Source organism: Dendrobates tinctorius, unplaced genomic scaffold, assembly GCF_039654945.1.
Source record: "Dendrobates tinctorius isolate UK_male_01 unplaced genomic scaffold, ASM3965494v1 ptg000049l, whole genome shotgun sequence".
Lineage (NCBI taxonomy): Eukaryota > Metazoa > Chordata > Amphibia > Anura > Dendrobatidae > Dendrobates > Dendrobates tinctorius.
Genome location: NW_027361717.1, coordinates 15,281,363 through 15,309,339, shown reverse-complemented (window position 1 = coordinate 15,309,339; position 27,977 = coordinate 15,281,363). Strand labels below are relative to the sequence as shown.

At 49.1% G+C, this 27,977-nt stretch overlaps 1 protein-coding gene across 1 annotated transcript in view; it reads right to left on the bottom strand.

The window, feature by feature from the left end:
* LOC141091128 (alpha-1,4-N-acetylglucosaminyltransferase-like) overlaps positions 1–27,270 on the bottom strand; it is a 78,567-nt gene extending 51,297 nt beyond the window's left edge. The window contains exon 1 of the mRNA XM_073576519.1: positions 27,109–27,270. The gene's annotated coding sequence lies outside the window, so the exon portion shown is untranslated. The remainder of the gene's footprint in view (positions 1–27,108) is intronic.
* Between the last annotated feature and the right edge of the window lie 707 nt (positions 27,271–27,977).

The following is a 27,977-nucleotide window of genomic DNA, read 5'->3' as shown; positions in this document are numbered from 1 at the left end:
GTATCCAACTTGGAGACCCAAAACTTGAAGGGGGCATATCCATCCTGAAGCACACTGACAGGGGTGGAGAGGTATTGTGCCACCATGTCATGGTAACGTTGCCTCCTAGTGCGTTGCACTGTCTGTGCTGATGGTGCCCGAACTGTTTACGGGTTCAGAAACCATTGGAACAGGTTGGGTATACTGAACCTGTAGTAGCAGATGTACTGCTTCAGCTACCGGCTTCGGAACGGATTCCGCTGGGCCCAGGACGCACTGAGGTGCCTGCTAGTGCACGCGCATCACTGCTATGCGGTGGAAAAAAGTACATGAATGAATTAACCAGTGCATCTTGGTACTCCAGCATTTTACGCTGTCATGCTCGCCATGTCTGTTATGTCCGCCATGTCTGTTTTGCCTCATGACCCTGGAGCGGTGTGCACGCGCATCTCATGTCTGCTATCCTGCTTGTTCCCTAGAGCAGTGTGCACACTCACCTCATGTCTGCTGAGCTGCAAGATGCCTGCGTTTCTGCTTTGCCTTCTGTGATCATCTCGTCATGTCTGAAACCTTAATCATGTGACGTTTCCTAAGATCCTGCACTGACTGGTTCTGCAATCATCTCGTCATGTCTGAAACCTTGATCATGTGACGTTTCCTAAGATCCTGCACTGTCTGGTACTGTGATCATCTCGTCATGTCTGAAACCCTGATCATGTGACTGCGCTCTGAGATCCTGGAGCATCTGAACTAGGAAGTTCTCCCCTGGTCCTGACCCGGATGAGGAGGTGTTATGCCCTATATTAGACCGCCCCTTCCTATGCTCAGGGCCTGAATATTGTGTCGTGTCCCTGCATGGCTGCTTGGTCTGTGGGGCGCTCCCTCTATTCTGTGCCCGTGCACCTAGCTCTGTCGTGCGTCTCTGCACACGCTCCGTGCTCGTACTCCGTCTCTTGTCCCGTGCCTTGTCTTATTTTTGTCCGTTGTGCCATGTTCGTCCTTTCGCTATGCCTTGTTTCGTACCTATGCCGTGTTCCTCCCTATGGTCTCAGTCTTTGCTTGCTCTGCCTTGCTCTCTCCTATGGTGCTCTGTAGTGCTCCCTGGCACACGCACCATCCCTCCTTTCTTTCCTTTTGTGCTTTTTTCCATGTCTAGTCCCAAGGCTCTGCCTTGGCCCGGCTCTGGGCTTCGGCCTACGCTCCGCTGCTAGACTCTTTCCTATTATGCTCTCTTGCACGTTTCTAGGCTAGTCCCAAGGTTCTTCCTTGGCCCGGCTCTGGGCTTCGGCCTACGCTCCGCTGCTAGCTCTGTTCTTGCTCTGACCTGATTCCGTGTTTCTGCCTATGCTTCCGTCCCTGGTTCCGTACACTGCCTAAGCTTTGTCTTGTTTCTCATCTTGTCTTCCCTTGCTCTGTTTCTTCGTGTGCCCTTTGCATGCGCCTGGCCTTCCTAGCCTCCTGTTTGTGCCTCAGCCGTGCCCGCCCTAGCCGTGCCTGCCCGCTTGTGCCTCAGCCATGCTCGTCGTTCAGTGACAGCTGTGTCGCCTGCCATGCGTCAGCTAGGTTCGCTGGAGTCTTGCCCGTCTGTCAGTGCCGCAGCCCGATCAGCTAGCCAGTGCCCCAGCCGTGCCCTCTGTGCTCCCTTGCACTTCACGCTGTTTCCGCACTGTGCTCTGCGTGCACTCTAAAGCACGCGCAGGCCCTCGCTTGCCCATGGCATACCTCCCCGTGCTTCTGTAAAAGTACGTGCAGGCTTTGCCATGTCCCCTGTCATGCCCTCTTGCACGCACAGGCCCTAACCCTGTCCTGGAACCCTGACCCTGACGTGCCTCTCTGCACGCGCAGGACTCTGCCTCGCCTAACATGCCCCTTTGCACGCGCAGGACTCTGTCTAGTATCTTGTGCCCTGGCGTGACTCTACATACGCACTCTGGCTTACCTTGTGCTTTGTCTCCAAGCACGCACCCTGCCTTGAACCCTGGCGTGGCTCCAAGCACGCACCCTTCCTTGAACCCTGGCATGCCCCTTGGCATGCGCAGGCCTCCTTCCTGGGAACCTGATCCTGGCGTGGCTCCAAGCACGCACCCGGCCTTGAACCCTGGCGTAGCTCCAAGCACGCACCCGGCCTTGAACCCTGGCGTGGCTCCAAGCACGCACCCTGCCTTGAACCCTGGCGTGGCTCCAAGCACGCACCCTGCCTTGAACCTTGGCTTGCCTGCCGGATTTCCGAAACCTGCCGACCGTTGCAAGAGGCCCGGAACCAGATGACTGTGGCCTGATGTCCGGAGCTGATGTCCGCAGCCTGATGCCTGGACCCTGTCGGTCGTTGCCAATAGTCCAGAGTCCGATGCCATTGCACCCCGTCTTCGATCCTGGCGTGTCCTAGCATGCATCCCTTCTAGGAACTCTTGTGTGATCTCTATCACGTATCCTGTCCTGGACCCTGGTATGTTTTCTTGCACGTGTTATGCCTGGAACATTTGGCGTGCCCTTGCACGCATCCTGCCGTGTTTCACTGTTTGTGCCCTGCACCTGATTCCCTGTTATGCCTTGCACTTGAATAAAGTGTGAATCCACGTTTGAGGAAGAAACTGTGACTTCGCTTTATATTTGGTATCCTGTCCATCCTGTTGTCAGACACTCAATAGTGTCTCCTTGAGCCGGCCGCCTGGTCCAGCTGCTGTGGTGGCTCACCCCCTTGGTCTTGCCCCTGACACTCCCTGTACAGGGGGTGAGTTATCACTAGGTCAGCTCGCCCTAGGTGGGTGGGTGCCACTCTAAAAAGGAAAACGCCTCAGTGTAAGCTGACGTTTGTCACATACGCGCCTTGTTCAACGGTGTAATTAGGCTTTGAAGGCTGTCCCGGTAACGTGGATCTAAGAGGATGGCCACCCAGTAGTCATTTGTGTGGAGAATACGAGCCACGCATGGGTTGTTTCTCAGACACTGCAGCATGAAGTCACTCATGTGCTGAAGGCTGCCAACTGGCCATGCATCGCTGTCACCAGCTGGAGGAATGTGCTCTGGCTGCTCTGCATCACCCCATCCACGCTCTATCTGGTGACTACTAGTAGAGCGCTGTGTACTTTCCTCCTCTGGCTCATCCTCATAATCCTCCTCATCCTCCTTGCTTGCTGTGTCCTGCCTGGACCTTTGTGAGGCACCCACAGAGCTTTGTACCAACCTGGCCGACGAAGATTGCCTGGTTGCTGCAAGTGTATCATCATACTCCTCCTCCTCCAGAGAAACCTTATCCCTTAGTCCTTTAAGTGATGATTCTATAAGGCATATAAGGGGAATAGTCAGGCTGAGTAGGGCAGCATCCGTGCTCACCATCAGAGTGGAGTCCTCAAAGCACTTCAAAACGGTGCATATGTCCTTCATGGATGCCCACTCTGTGGTTGTAAAGTTGGAGGGCTGAGATGTGTGTCGCCTACTTTGTGCCTGCTGCAGCTGCAACTCCATAATTGCAGGTTGCTGCTCACACAACCTACGCAGCATATGTGAAGTCGAATTCCACCTGGTGGGGAGGTCAACAATCATGCGGTGCTCGGGCAGGCCCAATCTGCGCTGCATGGCTGAAAGGTGCGATGCAGCCATGCTTGAACACTGCAAATGAGAGCATTCGTATCTGACTTTGTGCAGCAGCTCCTCAAGGTCAGGATAGTTCCTAAGGAAACTCTGCACCACCAAGTTTAGGACATGGACAAGGCATGGAATGTGAGTCAGACCACCTAGGCCCAGAGCCGCGACCAGGTTTCGGCCGTTGTCACATACCACACCTGGCTGGAGGTTGAGCGGCGCAAGCCACATGTCGCACTGCTCCTTGAGCGTGTTCCACAGCTCGTTTGCGGTGTGGCTAACATCACCCAGATAAACCAATTTCAACACGAACTGTTGATGTTTGGCCGATGCAGTGCTGAAATCGGTTGTTGTGGTACGTCTGGGTGCAGGCGAGTCTGACGAGGAGTATGAGGAGGAGTCAATTTGTACGGAGGAGAGGCCTGCAAACCGTGGAGTTGGCAGGACTCGCGCACTTGCACTGTCTACTTCAGTTCCAGGCTCAAATACATTTACCCAATGGGTGGTGATGGAAATGTAGCATCCCTAGCCATGCTGACTGGTCCACGCGTCGGTGGTCAGGTGGACCTTGCTACTAACTGCATTTTGTAGCGCATGCTTAATTTTACGCTCCGCATGCTGTTGCAGGGTGGGGACGGCTTGCCTGCTGAAGTAGAAGCATCTGGGAACGCTGTATTGTGGGATTGCAAACCCCAACATATCGATAAAGGCTGGCTTGCTCACCAGCCAGAATGGCAATGCGAGAATTCATGCCCTGTGCTCGTGGGTGGTTTGCCGAGTACGGGCGCCTTTTCTCCCACACCTGTGTGACAGATGGCTGCACACTGGATTGGGAGTGTGAGGATGCCAGCGATTGGGATGCTGATGCTGACGAAGTACAGACAGTGTGCCGCCGTACAACATTGCCTGCAGATGCACCCTGGCATTCTGGCGAGGAAGCAGGAGCAGCTGTTTGCGAACTGGAGTAAGAGGTGGCCGCTGTGGCTGAAGAGGTGGAAGGTGGGGAACCAGCTGCAGGTGGCGAATCATCCTGGGTCTGATGCTGCCACTCCACAGGGTGCCTCTTCCTGACATGCGTCAACATATTGGTGGTATTAAGGTTGCTGACATTCTTCCCTCTCCGCACAGTTTGTCGACAAAGCTTACATCTGACTACTGTAACGTCATCTGCAACTTGGTCGAAAAAGGACCATGCACCACAACTCTTGGGCGCACCCCTTGTGTTCTTTAAAAGAGCCCTGCTCCTAACGGGTGCTGAAGTTCAGGGAGCCGACAACCAATTTTTCCCTCTTCCTCTCCCACGTGGACGGCCACGCTGCACCACACCTGCAAGCTCTTCCTCTGAGCTATCCATTTGCTTGCTGCCCCTCAGCATGCAATGATGGGTCAAGGACCTCATCATCCAATACACTTTCGTCAGCAGAAACTGACAGCTGAGTTTCATCATCATCTGCTGACTGGGGTCTGGTCACTGTGGGCACTGGCCCACTCTCCACTTCTTCCTCAGAGGGACACAGTGGTTGCGCATCTGTGCACACTACCTTTTCTTCAGCTGCAGGAATGCTGTATGGCTGGCACACAGATTCCAAGCCAACAGATTCCGAGAAGAGGATTAAAGTTGGTTCCTGGCCCTCTGAATGTCTGGGCAATTTAGTGGGCGGTGAAGAAGCAGATGGGTGCTGCTCTTCAGAGGCCTGACCCGATGTGGTGGAGAGGTCCTGGGAGGGTGCTGCGCTCATTGAGGTGGATTCCTCAGCTGCCATCCAACCAACAACGGTTTCTACTTGATCCTCTCTTATCAGCCTATGGCCCTGCGCTCCTAACAAGCTGCGCATAAATGACTGCTGCCGGGTGAAAGCAGGTGCTGAGTGACGTGGGCCTGCTGCTTGCTCTGGATGTGCACCATGTCTAGCTGCTGATGCACCTCTTCCGTGGCCGCAACAGGGACGTCCCTTACTCCCTGCCTTCTTCATCTCTATTGATGGATTCAGAACAGCAAGAAAGTAATTATTAGGAATTTGTGTGCTTATTCCTGTAGGACTACACACATGTATAAGAAACACTAATGGCACTGTATGATGATGGTGTGTCTGCTACACTTTATTTGAATCTAGTGTGGCCTACACAAAGAGTAACGTGTGTTTGTGGTATTGGTGTACACGTTACGGTCGGATGTCACAGCGCAGTAAATGACACTGCTGTGATACCAAAAAAAAGGATTCCCCGGGACTGGGCCAGGTGCTGTGTGGCACCAGCCACAGAGGTTGTTTGGGTCCCTCACAGCAAAATCCCTATATAGTGTTTAACTTTTAGGAAAAAATAGGGGAAGGGGATTTAAGGGATGAAAAGAAAAGGCAATGAGACACACACCACACAGTGCTGCAGCAAGAGGAGCTGCAGCAGCTGCAGTGAATGTGCTCTGCACTGTCTCACTAAGCACCTCACTGAGAGCCTGCACAGCACAAAAAAATGAAACTGAGCGGGGTCAGTGAGGAAAAAGACTGCTTCTGTAACACACAGGGGCTGCTACAGTCGCTGAAAAACAATTTCTATCGCTATTAGATCAGAGATCTCTCCCTATCTCCAACAGCAACCTATCCCTATCTGCTTTCACAGTAGAGTGAGGCTAAAATGGCAGGCGCAGCCTTTTATACTGCCTGATCACACCATCCAGCCAGCCAATCGCAGCGCAGCCCCTAGCTAGCAAGTTTGGACGCCTCCTACCAAGCTTAGGGGAGTTACACAATGTTGTCAGCTCCACGGAGCGCTCAGAGGCTGAAGGATTATGGGATTTCCAATTTCCGATGTGAAAACAATATCGGAATCGGAAATCGGAATTCAGATATCGCAAATATCGGGCCGATTTCCGATATTTCAATATCGGAAAGCTCATCCCTAGTGAAGAAGCTTAAAAATGCTATAAAAAGCAAAATAGTAAGAATGTTTAGCTGCTAATTAGGCATGGTTATACTGGACTACTGCTGTACCAAACAGTCCTTCATTTGGCCCAGGCTCTATGATAATAATGTACTATCAATTTAACAGAAATCCACTCCAGTTTGAGTTGACTTTGGTGCCCATCAGTTGTTTTTAGCATTTATAGTTCATATGCGTTTTCATGAAATACGAGTATCTAATTCTTATAAATCTAATTGAGTGTACAGTAGATATTAAATGTCTAAACACCCCTGCAAAAATGCTAGAAGTGGCTTAAACAATGACATTACTAGAATTGGATACCCCTCAAAAAATTGATGAAAAGACAAGATTAAAATTTTTCTGGTAGGCTGCCAAAAAGCCTACAGCAATATTAAATACCTGCAGGAAATTCTGTCAAGTGTCAGTTGGGTACTGCATGTGACAAAAATTTGCCATATTTTTCATATGTCTGGCTTATAGTATACAGTTGCAAGAAGAAAGACTTTTTTTCTAAAGAAAAACATCCAAGCCCGACTATGTTTCTCTAAAACCTACAAGCAGTCAAAATTCCTAAGTGTATGTTTAGTTCAAAGTCCTCACTGTGCATCACCAAAAGAAAACCATACTCGCATTATAGCATGCTGGAGGCAGTACTGTGCTTTGGGAATGTTATTCGGTAGCTGGAACTTTAGTCAAGTTGGAGGGAATTACAGTATGAAGAGTTTCCGATATCAGTCAATTTTGTAACAAAACCTTCAGGCCTCTGCTCAAAAGCTGAAGATAAAGTTAACTTTTTTCAACATGACAACAATGTGAAGAATGTCTCCAAATCAACAAAAAAATGGCTGCACCAGAAGAAGATCAAATGGACCAGCTGGAGCACAAACCTGAATCCATTTGAAAATCTGTTGATTGATCATATGAGGGCACCGTATACAGGATATGCCCTTACAATCTCACAGATTTGGAGTGGTACTGCAAAGAAGAGTGGGCAAAGATTGACAATTCTAGATATGCCATTCTGATAGACTCCTACTTAAAGAAGAACAAACTGAATGTCATTAGCTCAAAGGGTACTGTTACAAAGGATTAGATGAAGGGTCGCTAAATTTATGCAACAGATTTATTTTAGTTCCTTATTTTTCTTTTACAACTTTACAACTTGTCCTTACCCACATGATTACTGGGATTGTCCACTTAGCGACCGACACATGTACAAGTGTTTGTGGCCAGGGACACTTCACATTTGTCTGATAGCACACTGAGTGAACATTGTGGAAGCCGAGGCCGAGTCCCACCCTGACATGGGCCATGTGCTACGGACACTGAGGTTTGCCGACACTCTTCTATCAGGGTTTCCTCCACCTCCTTCACCAGTTCCTGCAGCCTTTCCTTCTCATTCTCCATGTTAGGTGTCAGGTTTCTGCGTCTGCTCTGCAGGAATCCAGACCCTTACATTCTGCTGTCTCTTGCTGTTTATCTACCGCAGAGGAGATTGCCTTGCAGCAAATCTCTCCAGGGGCTAAGTCCCTCTGTCCTCCTACTGAGCATGCTCAGGAGACGATTTCCCATTGGAGATCAGGAGTCATGTGCTCCAGATCTCATTGGTCCATCTCGGAGGTCTGGAAGCTTCCGGAAGGTCCCGGCTGCTATAAAAAGCGCGCATGGCCATTCCGCCATGCCCTAGTATAGTCTCTAGTTGCTACTGTGTGAATGATGATGGATGTATGATTCTGGTGACTGACTCATTTTAAACTTCTTCCCTCTGATATTACGTATGTGGACAGGGACTAAGCTTAGAGTCAGCACCAGCACGCCACTACTACATCATCCACAGTTACTAGCATCCGACATTGCGCTTGCCTACTAGCTTTGTCGTCTAGCAGCGCTGTCCTACGCCGCGCTGCAGTTGCAGCCCTCCTTGGCATCCGCAGTTGTGACGTCATCTAGACGGATGCAGTTCCGCTGTCTTTGGCTCTGCTCCTGTGACCAGATACTGTGTGTGCATTTACTCTGAGTACTGTGACTCCAACAGGCTCAGCTTTATTGTATTTGTCTTTGTTGGCACCTCTGTGACTTAACAGATTGCTCTGCGCACCTGGGTGACGTTTAACCCAGGTGCACATTTCCGCCATATTGCTTGCCTGCCACCACTTAGCAGCAGTCATATCATCTACTGCACGGTGGACCCCAAGCGGTGAATGCACTTTATTATTATTTTTATTTAGTGCGTTCCGCCGTTCCTAACATTATACTAGAGCCAGGGTCTGGCTAGTGATGGCAGAACAGCAGCAACTCTTACAGTATATTCGGCAGCTGGAGGGCCGGTTGGCTACTCTTGAGAGTGCTATCTCAGCTGCAAAATCCACTGAAGCTGCTGTACAGGCAATCGCAGACCCGGTTTCACGTATGTCCACATCCTCCCACGCGCCGACAGTTACCCGCCTCCCGTTGCCCGATAAATTTTTTGGCGATGGCGCCTCCTGTAGGGGTTTCGTCAGCCAGTGCTCTATCCAGCTGGAGTTACTGGCTGTGCGATTCCCTATGGAACGGGCCAAGGTGGGGTTTATTGTTTCCCTTCTGTCGGGCAAGGCGTTGGAGTGGGCAAGGCGTTGGAGTAGGCTATGCCACTATGAGAGCGTGGTGACCCAGAGGTTCGGACCGCTGCTCAGTTTTTAACAGCTATTAAGCAGGTCTTCCTGGGACCATGGGTCATGCACGACTCCTCTCTTCAGCTACTTGCTTTGACTCAGGGATCCCTCTCGGTTAGTCAGTATGCCGTTCGTTTTCAGACACTGGCTTCCGAGCTGGAGTGGTCTGACAAAGCCCTCATCCCTGTGTTTTTGAGAGGTTTGGCGGAGCATGTTAAGGATGCTCTCTCTACGAGAGAGGTTCCTGCAAGTTTGGAAGAGCTGATTGCCATTTCCACCCGCATTGATCTCCGTTTTTCAGAGCGCGACCTGGAGCGTGCTCAATCCAAACGGAAGGTTACCTCGGCTCCCAACTTTTTTGAGCCTCTGGAACCATCCGAGCCAGAGACTCCACTCCTAGAGCCCATGGAGGTGTCTCGCGCCGTTCTCGAGGCGTGTCTGGCACAAAACTTTTGATAACTAGAGGCGGAAGAACTGTGAAGACTCAGACGTCAAGGTTAGATTTCAGAAAGGCAGATTTTAAGGGATTCAGGAAGAGAATTGGAGGGATCCAATGGCTGGATATCCTTAAAGACAAAAATGTCCAGGAAGGATGGGAAATCTTGAAAAATGAAATTCTCAAAGCACAGTTGTTAACAATTACGAAAAGTGGGAAGAATAGGAAGAATTTAAGGAAACCAGGATGGATGAACACAGAACTTAAGCACATGCTAAAAAGGAAGAAAAAAATGTTTATAAAATGGAAAGAGGGAGGCATATCTAAAGAAGAAAATAATCCTGTCTGCAGAACCTGCAGGGCACAAATCAGATTAGCTAAAGCTGAAAATGAATTGAGGCTTGCAAGAGATGTCAAAAGCAATAATAAAGGATTTTGGGGATATGTCAAAAGTAAAAGAAAAGTCAAAGATGCTATAGGATTTTTACAGGATGAAAATGATGAAATGGTAAGACAGGATGTTGAAAAGGCTGAACTTTTAAATTCCTATTTTGCATCTGTTTTCTCTCAGAAAGGAAATGTAACATCAACTGTTATTCACTGTCCTATTAAGGGAATAGAAGAATCCAGGATATCTATAAACAGAAAGATAGTGAGGAAACACTTAGCTAACCTAAATGAATTCAAGTCTCCAGGTCCAGATGAATTACACCCCAGAGTACTGAAGGAGATGGCAGAAGAAATTTTTGAACCCCTCTCCATAATCTTTGAAAAATCTTGGAGAACAGGAGAAGTGCCAGAAGACTGGAGAAGAGCAAATGTTGTTCCTATCTTCAAAAAGGGGAGAAAGGTGGACCCAGGCAACTATAGGCCGGTGAGTCTGACTTCTATACCAGGAAAGATCTTTGAACAAATAATTAAACAACATGTATGTCAATACCTGGATAAGAGTGAAGTGATTAAACAGAGTCAGCATGGGTTTGTAACCAATAAGTCATGTCAGACTAACTTAATTTCCTTCTATGACGGTATCACTGATTGGGTGGATCAAGGAAATGCTGTAGATTTAGTATATCTTGACTTCAGCAAAGCATTTGACAAAGTCTCTCATACAATCCTTATTGAAAAAATGGCTAAGTATGGAATGGACAAGGCAACTGTTTGGTGGATTCATAACTGGCTTAGTGATCAGACCCAAAGAGTCGTCGTAAATGGCTGCACATTCAGTTGGAAGAATGTCTCAAGTGGGGTACCACAGGGCTCTGTATTGTTCAACATCTTTATCAATGATTTAGATGAAGGAATTGAGGGTAAACTGATTAAATTTGCTGATGACACAAAGCTAGGAGGGATAGTTAATACTAGAGAAGAGAGAGAGAGGATTCAAAAAGATTTAAATAAACTGGAGAAGTGGGCAGCAACGAACAGAATGGTTTTTAACAGGGAGAAATGCAAAGTAGTACATCTGGGCAATAAAAATGAAAAAAGCATATACAGAATGGGAGGAATAGGGCTAAGTGACAGCACATGTGAAAAAGACTTGCGTATACTAATAGATCACAGACTGAATATGAGTCAACAGTGTGATGCAGCAGCAAAAAAGTCAAATGCAATTCTAGGATGTATTAACAGAAGCATACAGTCTAGATCACGTGAAGTCATTATTTCCCTCTACTCCTCTTTGGTCAGACCTCATCTGGAATATTGTGTCCAGTTTTGGGAACCACATTTTAAAAAAGACATCAACAAACTGGAGCAAGTTCAGAAAAGAGCGACCAGAATGGTGACCGGTCTGCAAACCCTGTCTTATGAGGAAAGGTTGCAGGATTTGGGAATGTTTAGCTTGCAAAAGAGAAGACCGAGAGGAGACTTAATAGCTGTCTACAAATATCTAAAGGGCTGTCACATTGTAGAAGGATCAACTTTATTCTCATTTGCACAAGGAAAGACTAGAAGCAATGGGATGAAACTGAATGGGAGGAGACACAGATTAGATATTAGAAAAAACTTTTTGACAGTTAGAGTTATCAATGAGTGGAACAGGCTGCCACGAGAAGTGGTGAGTTCTCCTTCAATGGAAGTCTTCAAACAGAGGCTGGACAGACATCTGACTGGGATGATTTAGCGAATCCTGCTTTGAGCAGGGGGTTGGACCAGATGGCCCAGGAGGTCCCTTCCAACTCTACGATTCTATGAAAACTCCATTTGCGGTTACCATTGTCAACACGCTGTTTCTCAGGACAACAGTGCCCTCAATGGCCAAACTCTGTGCCGCTCGGCAAGACCATTGTCCCTCCCCGCCTTCAGCCGAGGGTTCTCGCGTGGGCACATGCCTCCAGGAGGGGTGGTGACTGTGGCTACATGCAGACCACAAAACTCAGGGCGGGGTCGTATTGGTGGCCGCACAGGGCTCGGGACGTTAAAAAGTATATTCGGGCCTGTGCCTTTTGTGCTTGGAATAGCTTCCTTAAACAGAGAGTGGCGACACCAGCCGACACACTGCGGCGTTCCACTTTAGCTTCTGCTCCTGGCGATTTTGCGGCCCCCGTTGTCTCCTACCCGTCCCTTCTCAAACCTGGCGACCTTGCCACCCGGGCTGAATTCTGCCCAGAGCGCAGATGCCGGCGTATACAACCCGGAAGTGAATGGTCTAATAAAATGATGGTTAAACACAACAATAAAGTTATGAAAGTCAAAGTTTAAGAGCTTATAGTGCATACACAAGGTAATCATTGCCTAATAGTATCAGATCAAGATTTAACGAACCCAGCCTGCGGCAGAACACAGATCACATGGTCTAATTAATAAATACTCTATGCACACATAAGTGCTGAAGTTCTTAAAACACTATTTATATTTATGGTACAACTTAGATATAAAACCCATTTTAGTAGTTTATTAAACTCCATTCACATATAAGCGCTAAAGCACCTAAAATCCCATTTTTATTTATGGTACAACATAGATATAAGACCTATTATAGTAGTCGGTTAGACTCCATTCACATATGAGCGCTGAAGCACTTAAGACACCATTTTTATTTATTTATGGTGAAACATAGAAATAAGACCTATTATAGTACTCGGTTAGACTCCATTCACATATACCCTCTAAAGCGCTTAAAACACCATTTTTGTTTCTGGTGCAACATAGATATAAGACCCATTATAGTAATTGGTTAAACTCCATTCACATATAAGCGCTAAAGCACTTAAGACACCATATTTGTTTGTTTGAGGTGCAGCATAGATGTAAAACCCATTATAGTAGTCAGTTAGACTCCATTCACATACAAACGATGAAGCACTTAATACACCATTTTTGTTTATGATGTAACATAGATATAAAACCCATTATAGTAGTCGGTTAGACTCCATTCACATATAAGTGCTAAAGCTCTTAAGACACCATTTTTGTTCGTGGTACAACATAAATATAACACCCATTATAATAATTGGTTAAACCAAGTACGTTGACACAATCACCCACTGAGTCCCAAAGTATATATCTAAGACTCAGTGTATAATCAAAATAGCATATCCAACAAACATCCATCATACTCCTGAAACCAAATAATTTTACTTAAAGATTACCTGCTGCCTCTATTTTGGTATGTACACCTAAGCATTAATATCGTAATGATGCTTTAATTATAGATTGTATATATAACCTGTATCCATACTGGGTATCAACCCAATATGCACAGGCAAGCATAAATGCATCATACCTTAAATATTCCAGGCTATTGTTATGCTATAATCCTCATTTATTATATTCCAATAATTAACCATTTGGTTATCTATTTGACTGTCTACAAAAATGGTGTTCTCAATATACCAAAATTCAAATAATGTTCTCAGACTACTTTTACAAAGGGAACACATGCACAGAGCAGTGGAAGAGGAAAAAACAACAACGTTTTTGGAGCTATTGGAAAATTTAAAATGGATATCAGTCATGAGATGTAAGAAGAGAAGTATTTTTCATTGTACTATAACACATGCCACAATTCATGATGCTCTGATACGGCAGAGAAATAGCGGTAAAGGAGCCCAGTGACACTCTTTGGCCCAGGGCCCACGAAAATCTGGAGCCAGCACTACCCCCCCCCCACAACTTTAGCCAAATAACCCCCAGTTTTCAGTGCCTAACTATTATAAAGTAAATTAAGGTTGACAAGCTTAAGTAAGAAGAGTTGATGTTTTTGGCATTAAAATGGGCACTGTAGGTGTGATTCCTGTCCTCCACTCACTGCCAACTATTCGTCCCCATTGACTTGCATTGGGTTTCCTGTTTCAGTCGGCCTTCGACTTTTCACTATAATTGGCCGATTTCGTTCGACCCGACTTTTGAGAAAGTCGGGTTTCATGAAACCCGACGCGACCCGAAAAAAGGAAAAGTCGCTCATCTCTACCATAGACGAAAATTCATAGAGTCACGCACCTCTACACAGCATTAAAAGTTATAGTTCGCAGAATAAAGCGATGTAAAAATAATTATTCTGCGAACTATAACTTTTAATGCTGTGTAGAGGCTTGTTTTTTGCTGGATAAGATGTCGTTTTCAGCAGTACCATGGCTATTTATATCCGTCTTTTTGATCTCGCGTTATTGCACTTTTTGTTCGGCAGTATGATAATAAATAGTGTTGAGCTTTCCGATACCGCAAGTGTCGGGTATCGGCCGATATTAGCTGTATCGGAATTCCGATATTGACTTCTGATACTTTTTTCGTATCGGATACTGGAATCGGAAGTTCCCATAAAGCTATCAGCCTGCTCGATTTGATTCAGCCAATGGGAATACTCAGAAGTGTGGGCACATCCTGTTAGGCATGTTAACTATTGGCATGGCTGTGATTGGCTGCTAAAATGACGCCATCTTGATGCTCGGTCTGTGCGCATCATGAAGCGCAGTCTGTGCCGACTGCGGGGGGGGGTCTGTGCCGACTGCCGGGGGTCTGTGCGGGACTGCCTGGGGGCTTGTGCCGGCTGCCGGTGGTCTGTGCGGGCCTGCCGGGGGTCTTATGTGTGTGCAGGCATCGTCCGATGGGACTACAAGTCCCATCGGGCGATGCCTGCTACAATGACAGTGATTGACACATTAGCCAATGATGGGACAGTAGTAGTCCCATCATCCGGCTAATGTGTTGAATGTAAAAAAAAAAAAAAAAACTACATACATAATACATACTACATATATACACAACATACATATATACTACATACACGCTTCATATATACTACTTTCATGCAACATACATACTACTTTCATGCAACATACATACTACAAACATGCTACATATATACTACATTCATGCAACATACATGCATACTACATACATTCATACAATACATACATACTACATACTACATACAATACATTCATACAATACATATAGACATACAGTACTTATAGCACAGAGTACATACTCACCAATACTTGTCACATTGTTCCCCGAAGCCAGTGTCATCTAAGGAAAAATATGAAAACAACAAACAAGCCATATACTCCCTGATCCGCAGAAATCCACGCGTGTCCCACGCTGATCTCCCGTGGAGAGCAGCAGCATCAGCTGATGCGACCCGCTCTCTAGGGGCTCAAGGAATCCAGTGTCGGGAGGTAGGTACCCTTCCGCACTGTATTCCTCCGCCACTGTAAAAAAAAATAGTCCCTAGTCTCACTTTTGGCATTGCTGTGTGAAAAAGTTCCCATGCAGCATTTGCCATAAAGTGAGACCAGGGACTATTTTTTTTACACTGGCGGAAGAATACAGTGCGGAAGGATACCTACCTCCAGACACTGGATTCCTGAGCCCCGTAGAGAGCGGTCGCATCAGCTGATGCTGCTGCTCTCCACGGAAGATCGGCATGGGACACTCACTCGTGGATTTCTGCGGTTCAGGGAGTATTTGGTGGTTTGTTATTTTCATATTTTTCCTTAGATGACACTGGCTTCGGGGATCAAAGTGACAAGTAATGATGACTATGTACTCTGTGTTATATGTACTGTATGTCTACGTATGTATTGTATGAATGTATTGTGTGCAGTATGTATGTTGTATGTATGTAGTATATATGTATGTTGTATAAATGTAGTTTATATGTATGTATGTAGTATATATGTTGTATGAACGTAGTATATATGAAGCATGTATGTAGTATGTATGTATGTTGTATGAATGTAGTATATATGTAGCATGTATGTAGTATATATGTATGTTGTATGTATTTATGTTGTATGAATGTTGTATATATGTAGTATGTATATATGTAGCATGTTTTTTTTTTTACATTCAACACATTAGCCGGATGATCGGACTACTACTGTCCCATCATTGGCTAATGTGTCAATCACTGTCAGTGTAGCAGGCATCGCCTGATGGGACTTGTAGTCCCATCGGACGATGCCTGCACACACACACACACACACACACACACACACACACACAAGATCCCCGGCAGGCCCGTACAGACCACCAACAGCCGGCACAGGCCCCCCCGAGAGGCCCATACAGACCACCTACAGCCGGCCCAAGACCCCGAGAGGACCAAACAGACAACCGACAGCAGGCACAGGCCCCCGGCAGGCCGGCACAGGCCCCCTGTGAGGTCCATACAGACCACCGGCAGCCGGCACAGGCCCCCGGCAGGCCGGCACAGTCCCCCGAGAGGCCTATACAGACCACTGACAGCCGCACAGGCCCCCCGAGAGGCCAGTACAGACCACCGAGAGGCCCATACAGACCTCGCCCACACAGTGTCCACCCACGCACTGCCCACATTCCTCCCCCCTCCCGAACAGGCTGTACAAGGCAAGAGAGGGTTTTTTTCAATTCCGATATTTCTGTCCCATTGACTTTAATGGGACTTCCGATCGGCCGATCCATTCCCATACGATATTTTTCAGTATCGGCTGGTATCGCTCAACACTATTAATAAAGCATTATTTTTTGCTTTGTTTTTTATTTTTATTTTTTAAGGCGTTCACTAAAGGGTTTAATTAATGGGAGAGTTTTATAGGTCGTGTCGTTATGGACGCGGCGATAGTAAATGTGTACTTTTTTTTTTTTATTTCCAAAAAATGAATTTATTAGGGAATATTTTTTTTTAATTTATTTAGCGATATTTTTATAAATTATTTTTACACTTTCATTTTTTTTTTTTTTACTTTATTATACTGCCCCAGGGGGGACATCACTGTCATGTGTAAGATCGGCGATCTGACACATCACAGATTGCTGTAACAGGTCAGTGATCTCACACAGGCACTGCAGAAGGCTTTCTCCAGCTTGCGCTCTGCAGGCAGTGAGGAAGCCGACTCCCTGCAGGCCCCCGAAGGACCCCGCCGCCATATTGGATCCGGGTCCTGCAGGGAAGGAGGCCCCCAGAGCATCGCAGCACATCGCGCTGCGCTGGGGGTCTCAGGGAAGCACAGAGGGGGCCCCCTCCCTGCCAATGCTTCCCTAAACCCCCAGTACATTGCGATCGTGTTTGGTGTTTGAGATCGTGTGCCAGGGGTTAACATGTCGGGAGCGGTCCGTGACCGCCCCTGATACATAGTGCTGGGTGTCAGCTGTGATAATCAGCTGACACACGGCCACGATTAGCAGTGCTTACGCCGTGAGCGCCGCTGATCGCTATGACGTACTATCCCGTCCATGGGCATAGGGGCCCGGGTCCCATGGATGGGATAGTGCGTCAGATGGCAGAAAGGGGTTAAAAAAGAACAAACTGAATGTCATTAATTCAAAGGATTAGATGAAGGGTGGCTAAATTTATGCAACAGCTTTATTTTAGTTCCTTATTTTTCTTTTACAACTTGTCCATACCCACATGATTACTGGGATTGTCCACTTAGCGACCTTCACATGTACAAGTGTTTGTGGCCAGGGACGCTACATTTGCCTGATGGCACACTGTGTGAACATTGTGGAAGCTGAGGCCGAGTCCCACCCTGGCATGGCACATGTGTAGGGTTCAGAAAGGTTCTCAGTGACGAGACACGAGACTGAGTGTGATTTGTAAAATAAACGTTTATAACTTGGTGCCGCTGGGGCTTTGCTGAACAAACCAAATAGGCAACAACAAACTGTCCTCGCAGGGACTCAATAACATGTACAACACTTTTCTTATGCTAAATGTGACTAATCCGGCTAGTCTGGGTGTTGTAGGCCACGTATGACCAAACTACGGGTCCTTATCTCCTATATTAAACTTATCCTTCCAGGGGTCTGTTAGGATCACAAGTGTGGCCGCGTAGAGGTTGCTGATGCAGCTGCCTTGACGCCTCGATATCTTGGGAAGGAACTGGGCTCAACAGGCACTGAAGAGACGATGCTGGTGGGATGCAACGGGCCCTGACGAAACGATACCGGTGGGGCGCAACAGGCCCTGAAGGAACAATGCCGGTGGGGCGCTACAGGCCCTGAAGGAACAATGCCGGTGGGGCGCTACAGGCCCTGAAGGAACAATGCCGGTGGGGCGCTACAGGCCCTGAAGGAACAATGCCGGTGGGGCGCTACAGGCCCTGAAGGAACAATGCCGGTGGGGCGCTACAGGCCCTGAAGGAACAATGCCGGTGGGGCGCTACAGGCCCTGAAGGAACAATGCCGGTGGGGCGCTACAGGCCCTGAAGGAACAATGCCGGTGGGGCGCTACAGGCCCTGAAGGAACAATGCCGGTGGGGCGCAACAGGCCCTGAAGGAACAATGCCGGTGGGGCGCAACAGGCCCCGAAGGAACAATGCCGGTGGGGCGCAACAGGCCCCGAAGGAAAGATGCCGGTGGGGTGCAACAGGCCCCAAAGGAAAGATGCTGGTGGGGTGCAACAGGCTCTGAAGAAACGGTGCAGATGGGGCGCAACAGACGTCTCCTTGCGGCTCTCGTCTCACCGCAGAGTTATGACGCAGTCTCTAAATATAACCGCTCACCAGCCTCTGCTCAGGGTCCCTTAGCAAACTGGACGGGGGCCCCTGCTGCCACCTGTAGCGAAGTGGTGCTCCCTGGGGCCGGTGATGACAGGGCCGCAGTTGTGGGAGAAGGCAGGGGGGCAGTGTCCTGACCGCTGTAAAGGAATGGTCTCTAGTCGCAGAGGTCAGTGGAGGTTGTGGACTTGTCACAGCAGGGAGGGAAACAGCTGGGGTGGCTGTATGCGTCCGTATGAGGGGAGCGGCCACTGGTGCAAGGCTCTCACGTGACACTAGTCGGCAAGTCCACAGCTTTCCCTTCACAGTGCCCTGTCGGTCTCTCCACAACACACCGTCCGCTCCCTCGGTCCTCTGTCTCACACGGCTTCCTGTCTGTTGTCCTGCTCTCTGTCAAATGCCACTTCAGCGCACCCCCTGCTCCTTTTAAGCTGGTCTCGCCCCTTGTTTCCCTGACAAGTTCCGTCAAGTCTTTCCCTTTACTGTCCTCCCAGTATCGTTCCCTCAGGAACCCTGATGGCGGTCCCCGGGGTACCTGCCCATTCACTGTCTGGGAGTCCCCATCCCCACACTCCCCCACCCTGTAAGCTCGCCAGTCCTCGGGCGAGGGCCTTAGTCTATTGAGATCGTTCTGTAGGGGTTTCAATGTTCATTGCCATATGAATTGATCTTGCTCATATCGTTCAGGGGGTTTGCCGGCTGTTGACCGCTCGGAGCGTCTAAGTTCAACTGGGGTAGAGTCGTCTGGGGTGGTGGACATCGGTGGGCTGGTTGGTGCGGGCGGGATAATTGTGTCAGATGATTCATTACTGAGTGGAGGGCCCCCGGGTCCTGGGAGACAATTTTCGTCGTCGTCCGGGTCCCAACATATGGAAGACGGTTCAGATGTTGACGGGATAGGCTCCGGTTGCTTCAAGTCGGAGGAAGTACATGGGCGTAACATATTACGATGCACAACACGAGTGGGCAGTGTTTCATCGTCCTCAGATCGTATTTCGTACACCGATCCGTCCGGATGGATACGGCGCAAGACCCGATAAGGACTTTCTTCCCAACGCGGCTCTAGTTTGTTCTGGGGGCGTTAATATATTACAAGCACCCGGTCCCCACTTTGGAGGTGACAAGGTGGGGTTGCATTCTTCCCTGGGTGCTCCCAGTCTCAGAGCTTGGTGTGTACAATTCGGTGAACAGTTTGCAGCCGATGTCGTTGATGTCGGACCCAAGACGACACTCCAGTCCAGGGCTGAGGCTCTTCGGGGTCTAGCTCCACCTCCGTGATCCCTTTACCTTCTCGCCCAAACAACAGGGAATAGGGGGTATAGCCAGTCACTCAATGTACCCTATTGTTATAGACCCAAACTAATTCGTAAACATATTCGGGCCAACGGGCCTTCTTGTCACTCTCCAGAGTGCGCAACATCTGAATCAATGTCCTATTAAATCGTTCACAAGCCCCATTCCCTTGCGGGTGAAACGGTGTGGTCCGGGATTTGTCAATTCCATAGAGGTGATGTAGTTCTTCCATGACTTTTCCCAAAAAACATGCTCCCTAATCAGAAAGTATTCGTTGAGGACAGCCGTATACTTGTATAAAGTTTCTACAAATTGCGGAGGCAGCTGACTCTGCGGTCTGATCCCGAGTGGGGGTGACCACAGCGAATTTGGTGAAATGATCTACCATAACGAGACAGTGTTCATATCCCTGAAATGCGGGCCCATTGGTCAGATAATCCACCGTCAGGAGCTCAAGGGGCGCTGAGGTTACAATAGTCTGTGTTGTGGCTCGCTGAGTAGGTGGTTTGGCTAATTCACACAAGCGGCAGATCCGGCAAATTTCGTCCACAACAGCCGGCAAGCGCGGGTGGTAAGCTTTCTGTTGCAGCCATTGCAAAGTTTTTTTTGTTCTGAAATGGGCCCCTTTTTCGTGAACCTCCCGAGCCAGTACATGAAGTTGGGCTCCTGTCGTAACCACCTGCCAAACCGTCATTGAGGTTGTTTGTGATGTTATTTTACGATACAATGATCCCTTTCGGATAACCAACCTCTCCCATTGTCGCAGCATAAGCAACAGGTCTTGAGTCAAATTTTTCTGTTGAGAGTCAGTGGGTAATTGCCCAGCGGCGACCCATGTCCTGAGAAGGCCAACCTTTGTCTTCTTTTTGCTGTTGTATCCATTTATCCTGGGATTGTTCCAGTATGCCCCTTGGGGTCTCAGAGGATGATATCTTTTTATTGTCGGTTGTGAGCACGGTAGCAGGGAGAGCGAACGGTATTTCCTCTCCTTCCAATTCTTCGTCTCAATTCTGCCCTGGAGTTGTAGGTCGAATCCTGGAGGGGGCGTTTGCATGGACATTGTCGGCCCCTCTCTTGTAGATAATTTTATAATTGTACTTCGCCATCCGGGCCACCCATCATTGTTCCAGAGCCCCCAATTTGGCGTTTTCCAAATGAGCCAGCGGGTTGTCAGTTCGCACTACCACCTCGGAGCCCGCTAGGTACTCTGCAAACCTCTCCGTCATAGCCCACACCACTGCGAGGAGCTCGAGCCTAAAAGAGCTGTAATTGTCAGTGTTACGCTCGGAGTCATGGAGTGAACGACTTCCATATGCGATCACTCTCTCCCGGCAATCCTGAACCTGTGACAACACAGCCCCCAGCCCGTGAAGACTCCCGTCAGTGTGCAGGATGAACGGTTGGGAGAAATCCACATAAGCCAACACTGGGGCATCCGAGAGCGCAGCCTTGAGGTCTCGGAAGGCCTCTTCCTGATGATGGTGTTGCCACTGGATTTTTCGCCCATTGGCCCCAGCGGGAGTCCCCTTCAGTTGGTCATGCAGGGCTCGAGCTCGACATGCAAAATTCTTTACGAAGCGACGGTAATATCCGGCTAACCCCAGAAAAGCCCGCACATCTTTCACCGTCTCGGGGGTAGGCCATTCCTGGATAGCAGCAACCTTCTCCCGGGATGGCCTCACACCCTCTGCCGAAATGACATGACCCAGATACTCAATCTGAGAGCGAAATAGGTGGCATTTCTGAGGCTTCACCTTCAACCCGTACTTTTGCAACCGGCTGAGTACCTGTCCCAACCGCTTCAGGTGGTCCTCGAAGGTGGCGGCATAGACAATGATGTCGTCCAGGTAGATCAACGTGGCCTCAAAATTGAGATCTCCCAGACATTGCTCCATCAATCACTGAAAGGTCCCGGGGGCGTTGGCCAGCCCAAACGGCATCCGATTAAACTCAAACAGTCCCATGGGCAATATTAACGCCGTTTTGGCCCTATCTCCTTCTGACATGGGCACCTGCCAGTACCCACTGGGCAAGTCCCGGATCGAAAAATATGTTGCCTTCCCCAAGGCGGACAGGGATTCTTCTAATTCTTCCATGCGGGGCAGTGGGTATGAGTCTTTAATAGTGCAAGCATTCAGTTTACGATAATCCACACAGAATCGTAGTATACCATCTTTCTTCCGGACCAACACGATTGGGGCCGCCCGGGGGCTTTGACTTTCCCGTATCACCCCTTTTCGCAGCATTTGGGCCAGCAAAGTTTTCACCTCTTGATAGAGTTGTGGCGGAATCTGTCGATATCGTTCCCGGATAGGGGCCGCTCCTGCTGTGGGGATTTCATGAGTGATGGCGGTGGTACACCCAAAATCGTCCTCATGACTAGCAAATACTTCATGGTACTGTCCCAGCAATGTTGTTATCTGTGAGAGCTGGGCTGCAGTTAATCCAGAAAGCTCGGCCCACATCTGCTCCAAAATATTTCGGCCCTTCTCTTGTGCCGAGACTTCGTGAGCCTGTAAGGTTCGTATTGTTACTTCCCAAGGATCCTCGGGATGTACATGTAATTGAACTGCAGGAGCTGGCAGCACTTCTTCTAAAGGCCTTAGTAGTTTGGCCAGTACAGTCCATGCTTTCAGAACGGTGTCTCTGTCTTCAATGTTAAAGCAGCGCACCAGGACAGCTCCTTTTTGCACAGTAGCCAGGGAACGGGCCACCAGTATGCCAGGAGGTAAGCGCTCCAAGTGACACGGCTCCACCTGCACCTCCACGGGTATCGGGGCTCGAATGGGCAGGGCCACCACAGTCTGTCCAGGAGGTAACACAAGCAGGGGAGTCGCTGGCGTGATGACATTACCCAGAGCCTCGCCTTCCTGGCGGTCCTGATGTACCCGTGCTCCCCACATCAGCTGCTGGAATACCTGTCCCTGGGCTGTGCGAGAACCTCACTGCTTCAGAATTCTCTGTGTAGGGTCATTGAGCAGTAGGTTGCCGAACTCTCGTAGAACATTCATGCCTAGGGTGACGGGGTGTTGCTTATCAGCTTCTCCTTGAGTCAGTACCACCCCTCTGTGACCAAGGGATTTACCGCACAGTGTCAATTGCACCCACACCACCCCGGCAACTGGGACCGGTAGTTGGTTGGCAGCTACTAGTCTGATCACGGGCCCCCACTGAGGCCTTGCTGCTTCCGGGAAGTTCTGTTGAAAGTACGTTGCGGGCATAGTGGTTACTTGTCACCCCGTGTCCACCATGCACCGGACGGCCCGGCCCACCACTTCTGCCCACACCACAGGACATTTTGCTACCAAATTTTTGGGACTTCCACCACCCCTAGTTGTGGTTTTCGGCTCTGAGCGGCGTCCCCCCAGCCCGGAGCCCTTTAGTTTAATTGACGCCGGGGTGGGTATCTCCCACGCCGCGGACACTCTCGGGCAAAGTGGCCTGGTTCTCCATACTCAAACCAGGCCTGTGTAGGTTGACCACCCCATGGGGGGTGTGATCCCCAGGAGCCGGGGTTAAAGCTAGGTCGTCCAGTCCTGGTCTCGGTTCTTCTCTTTACTTCGGCCAATTCGGCCTTAATACTTTTCAGCTCTTGCTTCATCTCTTCCACCCACTGAGGTTCCTTGACTACATTCGCGGAGGCCTCCACACCTCGGACTTTCCCCATGGGGGCCGCCATCTCCTGCTCCTGCTCTCGAGCACGTGCCTGACTCCCCACCTCTGAAAAATCTATTCGGGGATTCATTCTGATCTGTTCCTGCAGTGCCTGTTTGACTAATGGATCTTGCAAACCAGTCACGAAGGGTAATGTCAACAGGTCCTACCCCGTCCTTTCTTTCTATAGCCGTATGCAATTCTTGGAGGACATTCATATACTCTGTGATCATCTCCCCCTCTACTTGCATCCGAATAAACAAATGGGTTCTTAACTCTCCCACATCAGTAGGGTCCCCATAGGTCTGTTCTACTATCTGTAAAACTTTTTCAAAAGTGTTGGGGTTCCCCTGGAGGTTTCAACATCACTGACCTCCGTGCCTCCCCATCCAGTGCCATGAGTGCCACCTCGGCCTCCAGATCAGGGGTCATTGGGTGCATCCGGAAGAGCCCACGCATCCGCTCTGTCCAGCTCCATAACAGTATTGGAGCCGGAAAATCTAGGCAGGTTGTTCAGCATGGCCCCCAATGATATGCTGGCACAGGGACCCACCTCATTTGTAGAGTTTACATCTCTACCCTGATCTGGGGCAACACTGTCTGTGCTCGGAGACTGCATCCTGCCGACTACGCCAAGTGTAGGGTTCAGACAGGTTCTCAGGATGCAGTGATGAGACACGAGACTGAGTGTGATTTGTAAAATAAACATTTATAAATTGGTGCCGCTGGGGCTTTGCTGAACAAACCAAATAGGCAACAACAAATTGTCCTCGCAGGGACTCAATATCATTTACAACACTTTTCTTATCCTAAATGTGACTAATCCGGCTAGTCCGGGTGTTGTAGGCCACGTATGATCAAACTACGGGTCCTTATCTCCTATATTAAACTTATCCTTCCAGGGGTCTGTTAGGATCACAAGCGTGGCCGCGTAGAGGTCGCTGATGTGGCTGCCTTGACGCCTCGATATTCCGGGAAGGAACTGGGCTCGACAGGCCCTGAAGAGACTATGCCGGTGGGGCGCCACAGGCCCCGAAGAAACGATGCCGGTGGGGCGCCACAGGCCCCGAAGAAACGATGCCGGTGGGGCGCCACAGGCCCCGAAGAAACGATGCCGGTGGGGCGCCACAGGCCCCGAAGAAACGATGCCGGTGGGGCGCCACAGGCCCCGAAGAAACGATGCCGGTGGGGCGCCACAGGCCCCGAAGAAACGATGCCGGTGGGGCGCCACAGGCCCCGAAGAAACGATGCCGGTGGGGCGCCACAGGCCCCGAAGAAACGATGCCGGTGGGGCGCCACAGGCCCCGAAGAAACGATGCCGGTGGGGCGCCACAGGCCCCGAAGAAACGATGCCGGTGGGGCGCCACAGGCCCCGAAGAAACGATGCCGGTGGGGCGCCACAGGCCCCGAAGAAACGATGCCGGTGGGGCGCCACAGGCCCCGAAGAAACGATGCCGGTGGGGCGCCACAGGCCCCGAAGAAACGATGCCGGTGGGGCGCCACAGGCCCCGAAGAAACGATGCCGGTGGGGCGCCACAGGCCCCGAAGAAACGATGCCGGTGGGGCGCCACAGGCCCCTAAGAAACGATGCCGGTGGGGCGCCACAGGCCCCGAAGAAACGATGCCGGTGGGGCGCCACAGGCCCCGAAGAAACGATGCCGGTGGGGCGCCACAGGCCCCGAAGAAACGATGCCGGTGGGGCGCCACAGGCCCCGAAGAAACGATGCCGGTGGGGCGCCACAGGCCCCGAAGAAACGATGCCGGTGGGGCGCCACAGGCCCCGAAGAAACGATGCCGGTGGGGCGCCACAGGCCCCGAAGAAACGATGCCGGTGGGGCGCCACAGGCCCCGAAGAAACGATGCCGGTGGGGCGCCACAGGCCCCGAAGAAACGATGCCGGTGGGGCGCCACAGGCCCTGAAGAAACGATGCCGGTGGGGCGCCACAGGATCTGAAGAAACGATGCCGGTGGGGTGCAACCGGCCCTGAAGAAACGACAACAGACATCTCCTTGCAGCTCTCATCTCACCGCGGACTTATGAAGCAGTCTCTAAATATAACCGTTCACCAACCTCTGCTCAGGGTCCCTTAGCAAACCGGACGGGGGACCCTGCTGCCGCCAGTAGCGAGGTGGTGCTCCCTGGGGCCGGTGATGACAGGGCCGCAGCTGTGGGAGGAGGCAGGGAGGCAGTGTCCTGAACGCTGTAAAGGAATGGTCTCTAGTCGCAGCGGTCATTGGAGGTCGTGGACTTGTCACGGCAGGGAGGGAAACAGCTGGGACGGCTGTATGCGTCGTATGAGGGGAGCGGCAGCCGCTGCAAGGCTCTCACGTGTCACTAGTCGGCAAGTCCACAGCTTTCCTTTCACAGGGCCCTGTCGGTCTCTCCACAACACACCGTCCGCTCCCTCGATCCTCTCTGTCTCACACGGCTTCCTGTCTTTTGTCCAGCTCTCCGTCAACTGCCACTTCAGCACGCCCCCTGCTCCTTTTAAGCTGGTCTCGCCCCCTGTTTCCCTGACAAGTTCCGTCAAGTCTTTCCCTTTACTGTCCTCCCAGTATCGCTCCCTCAGGAACCCAGATGGCGGTCCCCTGGGTACCTGCCCATTCACTGTCTGGGAGTCCCCCTCCCCACACATGTGCTATGGACTCGGAGGTTTGCTGGCCCTACTTCTATCAGTGTTTCCTCCACCTCCTACACCAGTTCCTGCAGCCTCTCCTTCTCATTCTCCATCTATGAAGCTCTGCAGCACTGCCTCTGTGAAGTGCAACAGGCTCTGCTGAAACTAATTAGTCTAGGAATCAGATCACACACTGCAGCAGAGTTATTTAAACTCTTAACCACTGCCAATACGCCTTTTAACGGCGACTTATTTCTCAACTCTGCTTTATAATGGAGCTGAGAAACAAATGTGTAGCATCCCCCAGCATCAGAAAATCTCCATGGTCCCAGCTACCGGGGTTCTCCACTCAGTCTCACTGAGCTAGTTTGCAAAGAAGAATTGGCAAACATTCCATCCCCTAGATGTGCAAAGCTGGTAGAGACTTACCGTAAAAGAGATGCACCAGTAACTGCAGTAAAAGGGATTCCTATAAAATATTAACTTAGGGGGGCTGAATACAAATGCACATCACAGTTTTCAGATTTATATTTTTAACAAATTTAGGATACCATGTATCATTTCCTTTATACTTTGCAGTGCTTGGTGTTGGTATATCATATAACATACAAATCAAATAGAAAGTAAATAAATAGTAAATAAAAAGTTTGTGGGTGTAACCTGAAAGGTTCAAAGGGTATGAATACATTTTTAAGCAACTGTACATATACCTCAAAAACATATAACACTGACAAATACATATCATCCCAATAAAAAATGACTCACATGACTACTTTGACTAAAAATAAAAAGTTAGGACTCTTGAAATGTGACAATAAAATTTGATGAAATGAATAAGTGGATGCACAAGTGCGTGACTCTATGAATTTTCGTTTATGGCAGTTATGAAAGCAGACAAACCTGTGTTTGTGATAGGAATAACCCTTTAATGATTGTAATAAATGTTGTAAATTATGTATTTGAATTTATCAATAAATCTAATTTCATAGACCAAATAAGGATTATAAAATCGGCTAAAATTTAAAGTTAGAAATTAAAAAAACTTGTTTTACCTGTTACAGCTTACAAGATGCTTTCAATGCCCGGTGTATGATGGATAACAGCAAGTAATTTCCTTTTAGATCTTGTTCCTACTAGTAAATGCTCGGTCTTCCTCAAATACTAATCTCTGAGTATGAGCAGCTGATCTACTAAAGGACAACTACTCACGGTGACTCCACCTATGCCTACCTCTTTTCGCTATTTACACTGCTTGCCGTATTCACTAATTGATATATAGCCCTACACACTCTTCTCCTGTAACTTATTGGATATACAGCTCTGGCAAAAAGTAAGAGACCGCCACATCAAATCCCAGTTATGTGCAGCCCATTCTCCAGACCTGAGCCCCACTGAAATCCTCTGGAATGTAATCAAGAGGATGATGGATAGTCATAAGCCATCAAACAAAGAAGAACTGATTACATTTTTGTGCATAAGCAGTGTGAAAGACTGGTGGCAAGCATGCCAAGACACATGAAAGTGGTTTTTAAAAATCCTGGTTATTCCACAAAATATTGATTGCAGAATTCTTCCTGAGTTAAAACATTAGTATTGTTATTTCTAAATGATTATGAACTTGAGTTTATAGACTAAAAGAGCAATTTACATTTTACTCAAAAATATACCTATTAAGAGAAAAATCAGACAAACTGAACATTTGAAAGTGGTCTCTTATTTTTTGCCAGAGCTGTATATCAGTGATGGGTGAGCAATAAAATGCTAAGGTGCTCATAGCTCGGGTCGAGCAAATTGGAATGCTTGGGTGCTCGACCTGAGAAACGAGCCCAATATAAGTCTAGGGGAAACTCGAACACTTTTCCAGCGGCCCCTCAGGCAGTCTTTAGAGGGACTAGAAATTGTGGAAATAGATGGGTAAAGT